We start from the raw sequence: 15095 nt of genomic DNA on the forward strand, positions 1-15095 counted from the left end.
CTGTGATTCTTGCCAGTCTCCTGCTCAAAGGTGTCTGAAGAAGGGTCCCGACCGAAACGTCACCCATCCGAGTTCTCCAGGGATGCTGTCTGACCCATTGAATTACAACAGCACTTTGGGTCTTCTTTTATCAATACGGTTTGCTCTACTCTTGGCTCTGGATGTTTGTACGTCAGTAACCGTTAAAAGAATGATAGAGTCGACACTGGAGATGTGTTTGGCTTATTCTTGCTTGTGTGAGTAATTCTGTGGGGGAACGAAAGTGTTTGTCTGCGTTTGAGCAGGTCTGTGAGGATGGCAGCAATTAGAGGTGGGAGATATGGAGGGAAGTTTGAAATGAGTCTGACAAGCACTCATGAGTCTGACAAGCCATTCGGACTTGTATATGGATTGTATGGAATTGGGTTTTAATGCAAACAACATCGCTGAGGTCCCAGAGGAGAACACAGAGCAGAGGACCCTGATGTGTGGGAAAGATGCTGATTTAAATCGAAGGTAGACACAAAATGCTGGAGTAACTCAGCGGTACAGGCAGCATCTCTGGAGGGAAGGAGTGAGAGAGAGGACGCTGATGATGTGTGTCAAGAGCAAAAGGTCAGAGACATGAAACATTGCTGAGTATATTGGCACCACAAACTAACGCTGAGGCGGGAAGGCATGTCAATGGAACAGAGCTGCTGAGGACTGTAAACACAGTGGTAGCAGTGGATGAAGAGGTGCAAATAGGAATGCTCAATGGTCTTGCACAACAGTAGACAGCACTACAAAGATAATATCTGCAAGACGACCCTGTTGATTGAGGAAATGATTATAAACGTGTCTGTAGATAGTATGGTGAATCATCTAGTGATGGAACATGATGAGCATTTGGAACATTTCCACCATCTTCTGGCTGCATCCTGTTGCCTACTGTAGTGAGAGGTCACGGGAGATCCTGGGAAGCGGACTGATGACTCGTTTGGAATTAGAGAGGGTAATTTTGAAAGGACTGTCATGTTGTGATGGGCAGATCCAGAAGCTTTCATGTTCCAGTACCATTGGTCCCACTTGAGCTGATCACTGGTCAGGTGGGCCTGGGAAATGCCACACACAGTCTCCAGCTAATAGAATAACACAGAAAAGGCTGAGAGGCTGCAGCCTGAATCAGCGAGGCAGAGAACAAATGAGGAAGGAAGAGTTTGAGAACTTTCTAAGAGGGATCTCAATGAGTGGGTCATGCATTTCAGAAACTGCAGGGAATATGCCAACACCTCTTTGGAAGAAGGAAAGTCTTTACAGTGATACAGTGAAGTGCAGCGAATTTAAAAAAGAGTGCCCTGCACATAATTGAGTGCAGGCTATTTTTTCCTGTATGCTTACTCAGTTCTCAAAAGCAAAACAAATTCCAATCCAGCAGCTGTCTCTGAAATTTTAGGGTAAAGGTTTTAAATGATTGTAACTGATGGACATCTAAAGGGGGTAGTACTGTTGCATGTGAGGATGACACCACGCGAAGGCTAGCAGATCCTCACTGTTTAGTTTCAGTTTAGTTTAGAGATACAATGAGGAAACAGGCCCTTTGGCCCCACCAAGTCTGCGTCGACCAGCAATCACCTATACACTAGTTTTGTCCCACACACAAGGGACAATTTATAAAAGCCAACTAACCTACAAACCTGCACATCTTTGGAATGTGGGAGGAAACCAGAGCATCCAGAAAAACCCCACAAGGTTCCAGGGAGAAGGTTCAAACTTCGTACGACTGTAGCCATAGTCAGGATCAAACTCAGGTCTCTGGTGCTGTAAGGCAGCAACTCTACTGCTGCACCACTGTGCCGTCCCAATGACTCAGGTTCAATCCTAATCTCCAGTGTATTTTTTGCACATTCTCCCAATGACCCTTTCACACATCCCAAAGCTGTGCAGGTTGGTGGATTAATTGGCCCTGCTCTGTAGGTGAGCAGTAGAACCTGGGGTGAATTGATGAGAATTTGAGGAAAATAAAATGGGTTAGGATAGGATTCTGAGGGCCAAAATAGATATGCATTTGGATAGATGGGGACTGATTAGGGATAGTAAGTACTATTTTCTGTACATGGGAGATTATGTCTTATGAATTTGAGTTTTTTGATGAAGCAACTAAAAAGGTTGACTAGAGCAAGGCTGTCTATGTTGTCTACATGGACTTCAGCAAAGCATTTGGTAAGATTCCCCACCTTAGGCTGCTTTGGAAGTTTAGATCACATGGAATCCAGGGATTGCATTACAAGTTGTAGAGCAGATTAGGTTACTGGAAAATATTTATAATGAATACCATAACCTTAATTAGTCTATCTAATGATAAACAGATACATGCTACAATTAATGCGCACTGTTGCAGAATTTAAAGTGAAAATTATAGAAAATGGGATCAATCTAATTATCAATCAGCATTTGGGGCAATTTTGTTTGCAATTCTGGATGTTGATTGTTAGCAGGTTCCTCAGATGTGAAGCACATCCCTTACGTAATTCTAATTCAGTCCTCGTCTCCTGTACAATAAGGAATCAGTCCATGGTAGTGAGATCCCAATTCCTGGTCATTTAAAGATTTTATTTTCTCTATTTTAAATAGGTAATTGATTTTTTAAACAAGATACCTCTGAAGTACTGCAGGGACAACCACATCACTAAAATGAATATATTTTTAATTGTGACCTGCTGAGGGATTGACAAGCAAATCCACTGGCCATTGCTTTTGAAACTGAATTATCACAATTATTTTAAAGGGAATGAGACAAATGCTTGAAGAAAAATATTGAAATCAGAGAACAAAGTGATTGGGTAAATCAAAGGACAAAGACCAGCTGATTGGGTAAATCGTTCCAAAGCGATGTTTATACTGGGATATTTCACCTGCCCTTATACTGGGTTAATGATTTCACTAAAAATAAATTGGTAGATTTCTGTTTACTTTCACAGTAGTGAATGAATAAAGAGTTATGGAACGAGCAGTGTTTTGTCATCATGCCAGAACTGTGCAATGTGAATTACATGCATCATCTGTGGTAACATGGCTACATTTTAATGCTCAATTTCAAATGCTGTGAGCTTGAATTGTGTTTGTTGATGGGTGTATAAGCAGATCAACAATAATCTCCATCGGGTAGGAAAGTCGGGGAAATAATCTCTTTAACAGTTTATCATCAGAGATTTACCACAGACCATAAACGTTTGAGTTTCTTTAATCCTATGAATTGTACTGTAAATTGTGTTGGATGAATTTAATGGCCTTCAGAATCCTCTAATTGATGGTATAATGTCTTTGGTTGTGTAATGTCATTTTGACGCATTTCAGTAAGACACTGAATAAATGCAAATGTTCATTATGGATGAGCAGGTTCTCACCCCGGATGACGAGGGCAAAGTGTTCGAAATCCTCGTGGGGGTCTTACAGTGAGACACGCTGGCACCCTTTCTCTTTGTCATTGTCTTTGATTATGCAATGAGGCAGACGCTCAAGGAACACGGGGACCTCGGCTTCACAATCACCCCAAGGCGTTCGAGAAGAATCGGGTCAGTCAACTTGTCAGACACGACTACGCTGATGACATCGTCCTGCTGTCAGACCAAATTAGGGAGGCACAGAAGCTGCTCTGCAGGGTCGAGACGGAGTACGAGAAAGTGGGCCTCCACCTCAATGCCAAGAAGACGGAGCACATGGTGTTCAACGGTGGTGACCATGAGCCTCTTAAGACCAGTGGCGGTGCATCTCTCAAGAAAGTGGAGGACTTCAAGTACCTGGGAGCAAGGATGCAGAGCTCGGAGAATGACATCAAGGTCCGGAAAGCGCTCGCACGGAAAGCCCTCAATAACATGGGGAAAATCTGGACGTCTCGGATGTCTAAGGGTGTCAAACTGAGATTCTTCCACGCGACTGTAGAGACAATATTATTGTACGGGTGTGAGGCATGGACTCTCACTCGAGCACTGTCCAAGTCTCTCGATGGTATCTACACCCGAATGCTCAGAAAAGTTAAAAATGTCAGTTGGAGGGACCACTCCACCAACGCCCAGCTCTATGGGGAGATTCCACCTCTGACCGAGAAGATCAGGTCGAGAAGGATGAGGCTCGCTGGTCATTGCCACTGCCATCCAGAAATACCAGCAAACAAGGTTGTGCTGTGGGAACCCACCCATGGAAGACGGAACCCGGGATGACCAAACAAGACGTTGATGGAAGACGCATATGTAGAGACAAAGGGGGAGCTTGCCAGCTGTATGGAGGACAGAGAGGTATGGTGTGTCCATCACCTTGCCCGTCGGAAACCAGCACCACTGCGTCGCTAATGTTTTCAATGATTTAAAATTAAAAATAAATTAAAAGTATAAAAAAGTCAAGAAATCATTAAGCTGCTTAACATTTCAGAAGTGAGCATCGTGTAAGCAAGGCCATTTCCCCAGCAACCTGGGAGAAATATCTGCAGAGTACAGAAAGTCAATCTCACCGGAATGTCTTGTTGTGAATGCCTTCAGTTTACCAGCGGAGAGAAGGAATAGTGCTTGGGGTTGGCCTCAGAGTCATCCAGAGAAGCAGGTTTCCTTACTTCTGAATGTGTAGGAAGGAACTGCAGATGCTGGTTTAAACCGAAGAAAGACACAAAAAGCTGGAGTAATTCAACGGGGCAGTCAGCATCTCTGGAGAGAAGGAATGGGTAACATTTCCAGTCGAGACCCTTCAGACCCAGTCTGAAGAAGTGTCTCGACCTGAAACGTCACACATTCATTAGCTAAAACGGTACACGATAGCATGACAATTTTAGGCCCACCTTACTCACCCTCGTCCCATGGAAGAAGTTTCATTGAAGTCAGAGTCATATTTTTAAAGTTATTCACATTTTATTATTCACACAACGCAGTTGGGGCCCGTTGATCTGGTAGTTACGTAAGATGGCCGCCGCATCTGCGCGTGCGCAGAACAAACACGTCCGCACCTGCGCAGTTGGGGCTCGTTGAGCAGGGCTCGGCCACCAGTCTCTTGGGGGCGGGGCTTCCGGCTCCGTAGTGGCGGGAGAGTCAGGCCTGGTGCCGGGGGAAGCAGCCAGAACCTCGGCCTGGACGTGACTGGGTAACCGCGAGCCTGAGGTGGGCCAAGGGGAAAGGCGGCAACAGCAACAGCGGCAGTGAGGCCAGGTGTAGTTGGAGGCCGAGGCCTGGGCCTAGCGCTGGGCCTGCCCTCGACTCCCCCGTGCCCCCTCCTCTCCCCGGCCGGCTCAGCGCCTTCCCCACTCCGCCCAGAGTCCAAAGGCTCAGCAACAGTGGGAGAGTGCCACCGTCTACCACTGAACATCCCCGCACCGGGACGGGACAGGACTCTCCCCGTCCGACGACCCCACACCCTCACCCCTGCTCCATCAATGGCGGCCGGGGGGAGTGGGGAGGAGAGGGTGCTGCACCAATGCAGGAGAGGCAACCCTAGGGGGAGAGGGAGAGGGGGACGAGGAGGGAGGGAGGGAGGGAACGAGGGGGAGAGGGGGGAAGAGAGGAGTGGGGGAGGAGAGGGTGCTGCGCCAATGCAGGAGTTTGGGCCCAACGGGTCCACTTGGTTTAGTGTATAATAAACTTGAAAAGGAATCGTGGTAAGCAAAATCTGTTTGCAATTTCAATGTAGAAATTTTCTTGAGGAAGAAAAATATATCCACAGCAACTATGTTGATTATGACTTGATGTCATTTAAAATAAGTAGTACTTTTGATGCTGCTAAAATGCTCCCATGTGGAATAAGTTAAACTGATTCTAATAAAAATACAATGGCAGATATTCTGCTGTATTTAACTCAAAGAAAAATTAATTTGCAGCAAGTGTACAATTCACAAAACAGCTAATGTGCAGTTATCGCAACTGGGCCAAACCGTGAAAAAAGATGTAAGATTCCAGACCTCCCAACCCTTCCGAATTTGGCGGAAAGTTCCTGCTTTCTTATTTCATTTCCGCCATTCCGATTTTGCCTCACATTTTTCCGTAAAACACATGCCGCACCTGTCGCCTGGCCTGGCTCCACCCTGCCACTCGCCCCGGCTCACCCCGCCCCGCCCCTCCGCTCATCCTGCCCCGCCGCTCGCCCCGCCCCTCCGCTCACCCCGCCCCATCGCTCGCCCCGCCCCGCCGCTCTCACCCTGCCCCTCCGCTCGCCTCGCCACTTGCCCCGAGTGGGGGTGGGGAGGGGAGTGGGGTGGGGAGGAGGGGTGGGGCGGGAGTGGGGGTGAGGGGGGAGTGGAGGTGGGGCGCAACCAAACACACTAGATGAACAAGATGGACCACTCCATTGAAATCGCCTATACTGAAGTGTGGTACGCAAAGGAGCCATTTCAGTAGGCAAAACCCGCCGTTCGTTATGCCTTTCGCAGTGTGATCAGTGTTTGGGGGAACAGTATGTGTGATTATACCATAAAAATGCAGAATATATCTCATTTATCAATTCACAGATTTTTGTTATTTTTCTTTTTAAATGTTTCTGCAAGTTTCTGCCTACTAAAATGGCGCCTTGACGTACTACGGTTTTTAGGGTCGAGAGGTCTATCTTGTTCCTCTAGTATCTTTGGGCGAGAGGGTGAGTAGTAGGTGGGAGTGGGGGTAGAATGGGAGTGGGGGGAGTGGGAGTGGGGGGGAGTGGAGTGGGGGGGAGTGGAGTGGAGGGGAGGGGAGTGGGGGGGAGCGGGATGGGGGGACATGGACCGTTGTGATTTGCTGTTGAAGACCACTGGAGCAAGTATGTCTTCAATTAAATTAGGTATGTGCAGTTTTAAATGAAACTCTTTCTTCATAAATTAATCATACATTTTATGACCATTGTTCTTTTATTCAATACCAGGAGAATTGGGATGTGTAAGGAAAAAGCAAAATAGAAAAAACAAAACAAAACAATTTTTCCTTTGTGTTGTAAAACGTATTTCTGTTTAAAAACCTTTCTATAAATAGCAGAATATACTCATGATAGGCCTGACATTGTACATATACGAAAATAACTGCAGATGCTGGTACAAATCGATTTATTCACAAAATGCTGGAGTAACTCAGCAGGTCAGGCAGCATCTCGGGAGAGAAGGAATGGGTGACGTTTCGGGTCGAGACCCTTCTTCAGACTGATGTCAGGGGGGCGGGACAAAGGAAGGGGGGGGACAAAGGAAGGGGCGGGACAAAGGAAGGGGGCGGGACAAAGGAAGGCCCTTCCTTTGTCCCGCCCACCTGACATCAGTCTGAAGAAGGGTCTCGACCCGAAATGTCACCCATTCCTTCTCTCCCGAGATGCTGCCTGACCTGCTGAGTTACTCCAGCATTTTGTGAATAAACTGACATTGTACATGTTGTCCAGGAACTACAGACTGTTGGAAATAATAGTCGCTTTTCACACATGAATGTAGCGCAATGCATATGCGCATTTGGCGTGCATACTTTTTTTTTGCTGAAACGTTGCATTTGGCGCCATCTTATGAATTTTGATGTAAAATTCTGAATTTTCGACATCAAAATTATGAATTTATAAAATCAAATGTTGGGGGGACTGGATTGCAATTAAACAGTATAGAGCGCGAGGGAGACCACACCTTGAATATTGTGTACGGGTCTGGTCTCTACTTAAAGAAGGACATAACTTGCAGAAGAGTGAGTGCAACAGATGTTTCTGAGTTGGGATGTTTGTTCTATGAGGAGACATTAAGCAGACTAGATCCATACTTTCAAATTCACAAAGAAAAGTGATTTCATTGAAATATATAATTTTTTACAGTGCTTCACAGAGATGTGGAGATAAATTTACTCCTGGCTGGGGTGTCTAGAAACGGGTCACAGTCTTAAAATAAGGAGTCAGCTATTCCAAACCAAGATGGGGACAAATTTATTTACCAGAGGATCAGGGCCAGATTAAGCTAGTGCGAGGCCTGTAGCTAGGGGTGCCAACTTCCTCACTCCCAAATATGGGACAAGGTGATGTCACCCATCCAGCGGTCATGTGCTCCCACTCCACCAATGGCGCTCCAACCGGGTCGGGAGGCAGGTTGCTATGCAACCTCCATGGTGGTGGTGATGTCACCTATTTGGGAGTGCTTTCATTGGCCCCCCAACTGGAGGTAGACACAAAATGCTTCAGTAACTCAGCGGCTCAGGCAGCATCTCGGGAGAGAAGGAATGGGTGACGTTTTGGGTCAAGACGCTACCGAAGGGTCTTGACCTGAAACGTCACCCATCTTCTGCTGAACTCCATGAGGCGGGCGGCGAGGACTTCGCCATGGATGACGAGGGCGACGAAAGTGTCCACAAACTGAAGGAGAAGGCGAAGAAGCGGAAAGGGCGAGGATTTGGCTCCAAGGAAGGCGCTCGATCCAGGCTGTGAGAAGACTACGACTCCATGGAGCAAGACGGCGACGAGCCAGGCCTTCAACGTTTGGTGGAGGGGTGGATCCTGTTTGTGACCGGGGTCCATGAGGAAGCCACCGAGGAGGACATCCACGACAAGTTTGCAGAGTACGGTGCGATCAAGAACCTGCACTTCAACAAGGGCTACGCTCTGGTGAAGTACGAGGCCTACAAGGAGGCGCAGGCGGCCATGGAGGGTTTGAACGGGTCGGAGCTGGCCGGGCAGCCCATCAGCGTGGACTGGGGCTTCGTCAAGGGGCCCCCTAGGAGCAAGAGATGGAGTGGCTGCAGGAGAAGCTGGAGCTGGCGGGACCGGAAGCGTCACTGAGCCGGGTCGGAGTGCGGAACGACCGGTGGGACGGAGCGGCCCGCACAGCACCGGGGACCGAGACACGCCCGCAGATCGCCGTCCCCAAACTGAGCCGTACGTTACAGAGGCCGTTTAATCTCAGTCGGGACTGTCGTGGGGCTGGGGAGAGGGTGGGGAGGGAAGGGTAAGGTTGGCTTGGGCAAAACAACACTCAGAAATAAAGTATTTTAGTTAAAAAATATATCTTCAGTCTGAAGAAACATTTAGTGCGGGGCCCTCGAAAACGAGGGGCCCACAGCATATGCTACCTTTGCAACTAGGTTAATCCGGCACTGCAGAGGATAGTAAACCTCTGGAATTCTCTTCCCGTGCAGCCTCGGGTTAGATTTTTGGATATAAAGGGAATCAAGGGATATGAGGTTGGTACAGGAAAGTGGTGCTTGGATAAAGGATCAGCCATGATCTCATTAAATAGTGGAGCAGGCATGAACAAATAAATGGCTCAGTGCTACTGCTCTTTCATTTGCCTCAATGTTCTTATAAAAGAGTCTTGCGTTAAATCTGTAAATATGAAAAAGTCCCAAATTGTGAGCCTTTTGAAATGAAGTCTGATGAGGCACTCGGGTTTTGAGCCAAATACAGGGCTAATGGGACTCACCCAAAATGCAACTTCGTTGGCACGAACAAGGTGGGCTGAAGGGCCTGTACAGCTCTATGAGTGGTGAACTGAAAGGATTCCAGTGAGAAATAAATGAGGTCCCTCGAGTAGGGAGTATCTTCCAGATGAAACTTGAGACATGGATGTTCATAAATTTAAACCCATTGGAAAATATGTTGTAAGAATTTTATTTTAAACAATGCTCTGACCTTCACAGCTTTTTAAAAAAAGTGTTAGTCACAAGTTGGGTAAGATGAGTGTACATCAATCCTGGATAAATTGTAGACAATGCTGAAAACACCAACCCATTTTCAGAGCTGAACACGTTCCTCCAGCAGATGTGGTCATACATAATAAATAGTTCTACATTTCATTATCTCCACCAGGTTTTGATGAGCAAACCTTGGTTCACTCCTGGGTTTTCGCTGAAATGCATTGATTCTCTCCTTCACTGTAGTTTATTTAATCCAAATGAAAATTCAAGAAAATGCATGGGGCTTCATGCTGTTAGACTTGCCACCCTTTGACAAATAGTTTTGCTGTGGCAAGCTATGCAGCACATGATCAATTTGTGCTTTTTGTATCTGCTTAAATGTGAGGGATATGCATAAGATTTTATATTTGTTGGGTTTTGGAGACATGTACGGAATGAGTCCACGCATGTGCATCCATAATTTCACGTTGATGATAAGTTTTAGAACACAGAAGATAGAACTGTACAGCACAGGAACGCTGTTTGTGCCAGACATAATGCCAAGTTAAACTGATCTCCTCTGCCTGTACATGGTCCATATCCCTCTATTCATTGCGTTTCCATTTCTAAAAGCCTCTTAAACGTCACTATCATATCTGCCTCCACCACCAATGGGTTCAAGGCCCCCATCACTTGTCATGTAAAACAAATGGCTCGCACATCTCCATTAAACATTCTCCCTCTAACCTTATAGCTACGCCCTCTAGTGTTGGACATTTCCACCTGGGACAAATGTTCTGACTATCTCCCCTGTCTAAAATGCCTCTCAAAATTTTATATATTTCTATCAAGTCTCCCCTCAACTTCTGACATTCCAGTGAAACGTCAGCAGCACAGTGGCGCAGTGATAGAGTTGCTGCCTTACAGCGTCAGAGACCCAGATTCAATCCTGACTATAGGTGCTGTCTGTGCAGAGTTCTCCCTCTGAGTGCATAGGTCTTCTATGGCTGCAGGTTTGTGGGTTAATTGTAAATTGTCCCTAGTGTGGAGGATAGTGCTGGTTATGGCTGGGGTTATGGCTGGTCAGCATGCACACAGCGATAGATTATCGCTGATCTGTCCAGCTATAAATCCAGATGCCGCTGGCTAGCAAATTTTGCGAAAAAGGGAGCCGAGTGCATGAGCCTCCCCCTGCCAGTACATAACCTCTGCATCATCAAGACTCTCGCAGTACCTCCTCGTGGCAACACATGGTAACTGGGGCCACCTTCAGTCCCAGGCTAAACTGCGTGGTGGTCTTGGAGGAACTCTGGCCCCCAGAGATGCGACGTGCAGGCCTGACGTCCATCAACCAGGGTTAAATAGCACCCCGCTGCCTTGTGGGTAAGGCCCAGGAGAGCCAATGGCACTGGAGCTGGAGTCCTGATCCCTCGTGCGTCCGCCGTCCGGCAACTCCTGTAACCGAGTAGGCCCCAGGCGTAGCAGCCACGCCGTTCCTCTGGAATCAGCCTACCAGGTCGAGAGGGGAATGTAGATGCTGGGCAAGTTTGTATTCCCATTTACCTGCCCAGGCTCAGCGGCCAAATCAAATGGAGAGGACACTTTATCCTTGCTGGGCACAGTGAGATGTAACCACAGATGAAAAATCCCCCTCTCCAAGCAGGACAATGCCAAGTCGCACCATCATCTCTCGCAGATGGACGGATGCCAGAATCTTTTGTGTCTACCTTCGATTTTAACCAGCATCTGCAGTTTCTTTCCTACACATTTTGCCGCTGTATCTTTTGACAGCCTTTCACACTGTCTGCATCTCCTCCAATGTTTTGAGTTTATTCCTTACTCTTGCTTGCACATGCTCCTCTTAATGGAGGAAGGGAGCAGCTGGCTAGAAGTGGCCATTATTCTGTCGATGTATATGAACCCATTTCGTGTTGATACAAAATGGGTTGAGGTTCTTAATTTCTATTCAATAACCAAAATCGCTGTAGTTTTCCTTCTGATGAAGGCAATTCACTATGCGTGATCTTTTCAGCTTACAATTAGAGGAACAACTTTGCATTTAATATAGGGGCAGAGTGAAAAAAAATAATTAAACAGCAACATGCCAGGCTTGTATGTCACACAGGAACATAAGTAGGTTGTGAAAAGAGTCTAAACAAAGGAAAGGTTGCTATTTAAATCACACCTTTGCTGTTTTCCCCACAATTATTTAAAACACTTTATCCCTAGTTAATGATTTTAACTATCAGTGACTGTTAAAGTGGCAAATGCATCGGCAAAGAGTAAGACACTACAATTGCTAGTGAGCTGAAGGATCAGTAAATAATTTAAGGATCTTGATTCCATTGGTGGAGGAAAGAGCACTGATTAGGATCTGTGCATATTTAATGATGCCGTCAGATCTTCAGCATCCAGTTTAATTCCAACTCAAAACTGTGCATCCAGAAAGGCCACAGAAGTAAAAAGGTTTGTTTCTCCAGTTCTCTGTTTCTACTCTTCTAAGTAAAAGTGTTAGGCATGCTTCCCTCATCGCACCACTGGATCAGATCATTAACTGGACAATATTTTACAGACATATAAAATTCATATGCTCTTATCCCAGTAGTTTAGTTTAGTTTGGACATACAGTGCAGAAGCAGGCCCTTCGGCCCACCGAGTCAATAGACAATAGACAATAGACAATAGGTGCAGGAGTAGGCCATTCAGCCCTTCGAGCCAGCACCGCCATTCAATGCGATCATGGCTGATCACTCTCAATCAGTACCCCGTTCCTGCCTTCTCCCCATACCCCCTCACTCCGCTATCCTTAAGAGCTCTATCCAGCTCTCTCTTGAAAGCATCCAACGAACTGGCCTCCACTGCCTTCTGAAGCAGAGAATTCCACACCTTCACCACTCTCTGACTGAAAAAGTTCTTCCTCATCTCCGTTCTAAATGGCCTACCCCTTATTCTTAAACTGTGGCCCCTTGTTCTGGACTCCCCCAACAGTAGTCCGCGCCGACCAGCGATCCCTGTACACTTGCACTATCCAACACACCAAGAAAATTTACAATTAACAAAGCCAATTAACCTACAAACTAGTATGTCTGGAGTGTGGGAGGAAACCGCAGCACCTGGAAAAAGCGCACGTGGTCACGGGGAGCACGTACAAACTCCGTACAGACTGCGTCCGTAGTCAAGATCGAACCCGGGTTACCGGCGCTGTAAGGCAGCAAGTCTACCACTGCACCACCGAGCAATAATCTTTTAAAATAAAATTCTATCCCTTAAAGACCTTGGAAAAGGAAGAGACACATTGAAAAGAAACCCCCTCATTACCTATGAGTGGCCGGTTATTTCATTACTCTTTTCTCCATTCATTTTTTCCAATTGCTGCACATCCTTAAGATGTGTACTGAGAAGGATATACTGGAAATTTAATATAACACTTCTTCACACTGATTCAGAGTGGCGCTGTTTGTTCACCGCTTCTCCATCAGGACAAATCTTTTGTTTGTTTGTTTTTATGTCTTGTTCGCTTTGTAAAGCGTCTTTGAGTATCTTGAAAAGCGCTTTATAAAATAAATGTATTATTATTATTATTATAATTATCACAAACAATTGAAGTCAATTATTGTTAGCATTTTTTCTCAGATAGTTGATTTCGCGAAACATGACATTGATTCCAATTTAAATATTACAATGTTTTCCAAGAATTTCATGTGAAGCAAATGAGTTAGTGAAAATGGGGAAGGTGCGACCAGCAGCAAATACTTGTGTCATGGCTGTAAGTTTAGAAAAAAGTTTTTACTTTGAGAACAGTGAATGAATGTAATTAATGGTAGGGCCGAAGATAGGGTAAAATTTAGAAGCTGGGAAAAGATGATAAAAGAATATAGAGAAGATAGTTTAAGAGAATAAGTCAGCAAGAAACATAAAAACAGATAGTAAGAGCGTCTACGATTATATAATCAAGAACCAGAGCTTTAAGGGAGAGGAGAAAGATTTAATAGAAACCTAAGGGGCAACCATTTTTACACAGATGGTGGTGGGTATATGGAACGAGCTGCCAGAGGAAGTAGTTGAGGCAGGTATTGTAAGAACATTTAAAAGTCATTTGGACAGTTATATGGATAGTAAAATTGGGCCAAAGGGCCTGTTTCCATTATGTATGACTCAATGACTTGAGCTATGGAGGAATGAGACGATGAAATTAATAATGGGAAATTAGGAAAAGTCAGAGACCACATCAACATAAACACTAGATACTGGATAAACTAACAAAATGAAGGCTAACAAACTACCGGAACATGATGGCCTGCAATCTATGATGTCAAGAGAATTGACGGCAAATTTGCAGTGATCTTACAGAACATCCCAAGTACTGGAAAGGTGCCAGTGGATCAGAACACCATAAATATAACATCCTACTCAAGAAAGGAGTAGGACAATGAGCAGGAAACTCACAGTCCAACCGGCTGAATTCTAACACCGGGAAAATGCCTGAATCCAATATTAAGGCCACAGAGGCAGACATTTACAAAATGACAATGTAATCAAGCAGTTAATATGGTTTGGTGAGAGGGAAATCATGTTGGACAGATTTATTAATGTTCTTTGAGAAAAAGCAATATGGACAAGGGGAAAGCTGTAAATGTGTGCTTGCATTGCCAGAAGCCATGTGAAAGTTTGCTTCCAAAACTATGAGCTTATGGCTTGGAGATAATATATTAACATGGACAAAAGTTTGGGTAAGAGAGTTGGGACACATAGCTCATTTATAGTTGGCAAGCTAAATGGGATTGCACAGATATTATTGTGGCCTTGACTATTTTCAACCTGCATTAATGACTTAAATGAAGATGGTGGATACACAAGAGACTGCAGACGCTGGAATCAAGCAAAACACAAAGTGCTGGAGGAACTCAGCAGGTCAGGCAGCATCTGTGGAGGGAATGGAAAGACATTGCTTCAGATCAGGACCCATCTCCAGTCTGAAGAAGAATCCTGACCTGAAGCGTCATCGGTTCATTCCCTCCACAGAGGCTGCCTGACCCATTGAGTCTCTGCAGCACTTTGTGTATTGTCTGTGTATTTTGCCAGATTTGCTAATGATACAGAATTAAGTGAGAAAGCAAATTGTGCGGAGTCTGTGAATGGACAATAGATGCATTAGACAGGTGGGCACCGTTTTACCATGTTGAATATAAAGATGCTTGGGAGGAAAAATCGTTTTAGATTTAGGCTTATTGTCTTAATTATTAGTGTACCGAAGTACAATGAAGTGCTTTGTTTTGCATGCTATCCAAACAGATCAGATATACCATAAATAAGTACTGTACAATCAAGTCAAACAAAAGTACAATAGGGAGAGCAAAGAGGAAGATGCAGAGTGCAAAATATAGTCCTCAACATTGGAGCGCATTAGTTCCATAGACCTGTTCCAGAAGAAGCTGTTCCCGAGGTTGATGGTGCGTGCTTTCAAGCTTCTGTATCTTCAGCCTCATGGCAAAAGTGAGAAGAAGGAATGACCGGGGTAGGACAAGTCTTTGATTATGTGGGTTGCTTTTCCGAGACAGGGTGAAG

At 45.5% G+C, this 15095-nt stretch overlaps 1 protein-coding gene and 1 pseudogene across 1 annotated transcript in view; both read left to right on the forward strand.

Annotated features, from left to right (window-relative positions):
* The window catches only part of nmnat2 (nicotinamide nucleotide adenylyltransferase 2), a 218971-nt gene that overhangs the window by 19296 nt on the left and 184580 nt on the right, over positions 1-15095 (forward strand). The window lies entirely within an intron of this gene.
* LOC144598177 (RNA-binding protein 8A pseudogene) lies at positions 857-8697 on the forward strand (annotated as a pseudogene).

The sequence above is a fragment of the Rhinoraja longicauda genome, chromosome 11, assembly GCF_053455715.1.
Source record: "Rhinoraja longicauda isolate Sanriku21f chromosome 11, sRhiLon1.1, whole genome shotgun sequence".
Lineage (NCBI taxonomy): Eukaryota > Metazoa > Chordata > Chondrichthyes > Rajiformes > Arhynchobatidae > Rhinoraja > Rhinoraja longicauda.